This window comes from Pinus tabuliformis, chromosome 3_2, assembly GCF_031772625.1.
Source record: "Pinus tabuliformis cultivar Carrire ecotype Pingquan chromosome 3_2, CPIR1, whole genome shotgun sequence".
Classification (NCBI taxonomy): Eukaryota; Viridiplantae; Streptophyta; class Pinopsida; order Pinales; family Pinaceae; genus Pinus; species Pinus tabuliformis.
This window is the reverse complement of record NC_142302.1, coordinates 56,906,566-56,912,565: the sequence shown is the minus strand read 5'-3', so window position 1 is coordinate 56,912,565 and position 6,000 is coordinate 56,906,566.

Here is a 6,000-nt window from a genome sequence, read left to right as displayed (position 1 = left end):
TGCAGATGTACAATAACACGTATATTTCCATTATATACAGAACTCGATTACAGGCTAAGGCCTCATGGCCTTAGTCACAAATTGCCATGCGGCTACATTGTATCCTTATCTCCCCCTTTCACACAACACAGACTCTTTTATATAGGAAATTACAAAAGCGTGGATCATCTAAGATCCACGAATTTCTCCTACAAATTGCCTAAATCTCTCTATTCGCATACATGGCAGATAATTACATTTAATTAAGCCTTCTAGAGACTTATCAATTCCATCAATCTAGCTTTGTTTAAACAGAATTTGGCCTGGTTTACAATGATTGTCCACGTTTCCTCTTTCATAGCTTTGGATTCTGATTTTAATGAAGGGTGCTCGGATGCTCCTGCATCAGTCGTCGTGCGTTAAGTCATTGGTTCCAGCTAAGGTGTATATTGCAGTTCACAGATACTTGGTAAACCCTCTTTCCTAGTACACCATTTTTTATTTATTTCTTATTCTAAAATTTAACTACCCACGATAACATGACTTACCTATCTAGTTTTCCTTGGCCTTACATTACCTGATTAATAGTAAATTTTAATTGTAAGCTCAAATAAACCACCTCTGATATTTTTTGAGAGAAGGTCATCGTGGATGAACCACTAGGTTCACATTGTTGGTCAATAATTGTCATTGATGAAATAGGACTCTCTTGATGGACATTGATTTTATGAACACTCTTGATGGACATTGATTTGATGACATATGATGTCATCGCTGGAAGTCACCAAGGATCACATGGAAAACTTGGAGTCATGATGAGGACTGTCTGCACAAAAATTCATGCACAATCAACAAAACAATTAAATCTGGACACCTTGAAGGCATCCTCTCAAAATGAACTATAGACCATCTGAAAGAGGATTGTTTCCCCTTTCCAACAAGCCCTCACACGCCTCCAAACTCCTGGTGGTTAGAGAGAAATCATTTTTTAAAGACAAAATAGAATTATTTATTTATGGAGCCGACCTGTACTTAGTCTCTCATGTCGGCCTGCCTATAGGAGACATGTCTTTTCGCATTGGCACCAAAATCACTATATATATGGGTGCTCGGACATCATTTTTCTCATCAAGAATTCGGTGAAAAATACAGTGAAAGATAACTACAGTTCACAACTCGTGAACTTAGAGGAATAAAGGACAGGAGACTTAGAAGTTAAGGAAGATTTGTGATTGGGTTAGAAAAAGGACAAGTTTACTTGATATCTGAAGCAAACAAAGCTGTAGGAGCTCGTACAGGCAGCCACACTTAGCAACACATAACTCAGATCAAGGTGCAGTCTTTTTATGGCTCGGACCTTCTGAAAAATCTCAGACTAAACCACAATAATTCTCACCGCAAGCAACAACAGAATTACCTTTTTCAGATCTATGACTGTGCAAAAAAATTCAGACCTATAACAATGTTTCATTACAATGACACTTTAGACTATGGGGTGTTCTCAAACAAGTGTTATCTATTATATCCTTTGTGAACCGGGCAACAATGTATATTCAGATGTGGGTGCAGGTATATCCTCTTGAATTGGGCAATGTTGAAGTTTTAACTATAAATTTTTTTGAAGACTGGAACTGTGGCGTGCATTGGAGACCTTGATTTTTGGGATAAACTTTGGACAATAGCAGATTCCTCCACCTCAGTAAGCAAAAAGTAGTAGCACAAGTAGTGATGGATTAAGTGAAGTAAAGCAAGTGGACAAATGAAGTTGACATTGAAGATTGAAATCGACAACACCGTAAGGTGATCTCATTGATGGCAGTCAAGTAAGTACATTTTTCATTTTTCAATTAAAAGAAGACAAGACAGCAGGATTGGTGTCCTTGGAGTTGGTGCTCCTAAACGCAAGGTTGGAGCCTTGGATAAGATAGGGTCGAAGCCCTAGAGGTCAAAGCCTCATCAAGTCCAAGTTGGTGCTTGGAAAACATTCATCATTTATTGTATTCAATCTTTTCTATACTTAATAAAATCATTATTATACATTTCTCTGATTAAATTGTGAAGAATCTAATTGGTAAAAATAACAATTGAAAAGAAATATTGATTCACCCCCCTCTCAGTATTTCCAACAATTGGTATCAGAGACAACTTCTTCATTATCAGCCTAACAGCTGGAAGAAGGATTCACAAGTCACAATGAAGAATCAGGAAATGACAAGAAAGATTCCCCTATTTGATGGTACAAACTTTGGTTTTTGGAAGAAAAGGATGTCCTACTATTTAATGTCCCTTGGACCTGAAGTATGGCAATCTGTTTTGGATGAATACAAAGCTCCTCCCACTCTTCTGACTGATCAAGATGGAAGGAAAGCTTACATTGCAAATGCCAAAGCATTAAATTCCATAACTAGTGGAATCACTGACTTTGAATTCAAAAAAGTCATGGGTTGTGATTATGCAAAAAAAATGTGGGATAAGCTCATTTCTTTATATGATGGGGACTCCAAAGTTAAGAAGGCAAATATCCAAACTCATAGAAGGCAATTCTTTCTCCAAGTAGCTGAAGTCATCAACTCACTTAAAGGCTTAGAAGAAAATATTGAAGAAAGCACAATTGTTCAAAAGGTCTTGAGATCTCTCCCAGATAGATTTGACTCCAAGGTAATCGCCATAGAAAAAATGAATCATTTGGATACTTTAAAAATGGTTGAACTTTATGGAATTCTCATTGCTTATGAAATGAGAAAAGGGATCCAAAGTTCCAAGGAAGCAACATTCAAAGCTTCAAAATCAAAAAAGAAGGGGAAGAATTGGAATACCAACGGTGATGAATATGATACTGAATCTGAACTTGCACAACTTGTACGGAAGCTAAGAAACATATCCAAGCTAAAAGGTAAGTATCCTCTCATTTGTTTTAAATGTGGAAGGATAGGTCACTATGCTGCAAAATGTCCTCATAAATATGATAGTGATAATGAGGAGGAATATAAAAAGGGGGTGTTCAAAAAGAAAATTTTTAACAAGAAGAATTTCTTCTCCAAACAAGATGATTCTGATGAAGATGAATTTATGATCACCAAGAAGAAATCAACTAAAAATATCACTTTTCACAAAATAAATGATGATAAGTCAGATGAGGAAAATGGCTATGCTGGAAGTAAAGAAGTATTATTCATGGCATTTACAAATGATGATGACTCCAAAGAAGAAGGTGAAGGAAATATGGACGAGTTAATAATGAGTGCCATTGAAGAAAACGAGAATTATGAAAGAAAATTATTTCTCTCAAAGTAAAAAAGGAGAAATAAAAAAGGAGGGAAGATTTCTTGAACAATAAACTAAAAGAGAAAGAAGAGATTTGCAAAAAACGTGAAACTGAAATTGTTTCACTAAGAAAAGAATTGGATCAAGTTAAAAGGAGTTGGCAAAGCTCTCAAACACTTGATAACATCCTTAATGCTCAAAGACCTCAATATGAAAAATCTGGGATTGGCTTCAAAGGAGAATCATCAAGTACAAAGGAGAATGTGAATAAGGAAATCCAAAGAAGCTATGTTGACATTCTTTCCAGTCATCCAAAAGAAGAGAAGTCATCTCACCAAGAACAAAAGTTCACCTTTATCAATCCAAGGAATGAAGGAAGGACAACTCCAAGGAAGAATTCTACCTCAAGTCAAGGCTATTCTAACAGGTACCAAACAATCTTTCTTGGTTATTGTTTTTATTGTAAAAACTTTGGTCATCAAGCCAAGCATTGCAAGGCTCGTAAAGATAATGCTTCAAGAAATAAGAATCAACAAAGCAAGCCACTTGGCCTCAAAGAACAAGGACAAATCAAGACTTACAACTCTTTTGATCCTTTGGCTAAGTATGATCCAAGTTTCTCATTATGTAATTATTATGGTCATGATGAACAAAATTGTCCATTCAAAAAGGAAGATCTACAAAAGGATGAACCCACTATTGATAAATGTGGCCTAGCCCTATGTGCTCATAGTGATGAAAATCAATGGTTCGTAGACAGTGGATGTTCAAGACACATGTCAGGTGACCGAAAGAAATTTACCTCCTTAATCAAGAAAGATGGAAATGTGTCTTTTGGAAGTGGATCAACCAAGATAGCTGGAAAAGGAACTGTTGCTCTCATCAATGGAAAAGGAAAAGCCCAAAATGCATTGTTGGTGGAAGGACTCAAACACAATCTTTTGAGTGTGAGCCAACTTTGTGATCAAGGACACAAGGTTGTCTTTAGTACGAAAGATTGTGAGATAAGGAGCTCCTCCTCAGGTGAACTTATAGCTAAAGGAATAAGAACACCATATAATGTATACATTTTGAACAAAATTCAAGAAGATAAATGTTATGTAAGTCGAGCAGATGAAAGTTGGCTATGGAACAAACGATTGGGACATATAAGCTTTGATAACTTGATCAATAACATCAAAACAAATGCAGTAAGGGAGATTCCAAAAATTATCAAGCCAGATAAAGTTGTTTGTGGACCATGTCAACATGGAAAACAAACAAGAATTAGTTTCAAGACTAAGGAGTTCTCTACATCAAAACCTTTGGAGATCATACATGCAGATTTATGTGGACCAACTAGAACTGCAACTCTACAAGGCGAAAGGTATTTTTCTTTATTTGTTGATGACTATACTAGAATTATGTGGTATACTTTATAAAATTAAAATCCGAAGCTTTTTGAATGTTTCAAAAATCTTAAAGATTTAGTATAAAATGAGAAAGAATCAAAGATTAAATGCCTTAGAACAGATAGAGGAGGAGAATTTACTTCAAAATAATTTGATGAATTTTGTAAAGTACATGGAATCAAGAGAGAGCTCTCTATTGCTAGAAATCCCAAACAAAATGGAGTAGTAGAAAGAAGAAACCAAACTGTACAAGAGATGGCAAGAACAATTCTACTAGCAGCTGATTTGTAGCCCAAGTTTTGGAAAGAAGTAGTCGGGACAACAGTTTATACCTTGAATCGAACTCAACTAAGACCAAATAACAACAAGACACCATACAAACTATGGAAAGGGAGACCTGCTTTGGTAAAATACTTTAGAATCTTTGGAAGAAAATGTTTTATGAAGATCAATGATGACTCACCAGGAAAATTTGATTCTCAGGTCGATGAAGGAATACTTCTTGGATATTCTACAAGAAGCAAAGCTTACAAATGCTACAATAATCGACTACAAAAAGTAGTAGAAAGCATTGATGTAAAAATTGACGAAGCCCTTCCAGAAAAAGAAAGTGAAGTCCATGAAGAAGATCCTATCCTTGAAGAATTCAAAGAAGAAGAGTCAGCAAAAGAAGAAAAAGATCAAGAAAAACAAAAAGAACCATCTCAAACTCCTTCAAAAGTGAAATTCCTCCAAAAACATCATCCAGAAGAGCAGATTATTGGCAATGTAGATGAGGGAATACAAACCCGAAGAAGGATGACAAGTACACCAAGGAAAGATGATGTTGCTCTCCTATCTATGATAGAACCAAAAACTTTTAATCAAGCAAGGATCCTCATTGGGTGGAAGCCATGGAAGAAGAAATGTCTCAAATTGAGAAGAATGAGACATGGGAGCTGGTACTTCGTCCAAAGCATAAAAATACAATTGGAACCAAGTGGGTGTTCAAAAACAAAATAAATGAAGATGGACAAATCATCAAAAATAAGGCAAGGCTTGTTTGTAAAGGTTATTCACAAATTGAAGGAATCGACTTTGAAGAAACCTTTGCATTGGTAGCTCATATGGAAGCTATAAGGATTTTGTTAGCATTTTCTTGCTCAAAAGGATTCAAAGTCTATCAAATGGACATAAAACCATCATTTGTGAATGGGGAACTCAAGGAAGAAGTCTACATGTAGCAACCATAAGGGTTTGATCTAGCATAAGGAAAAGACTTTGTATGTAAATTGAAAAGGCATTATATGGGTTGAAACAAGCTCCTAGAGCTTGGTACGCAAGATTGGATCACTATCTACAACAACAAGGATTCAAAAAGGGGGTG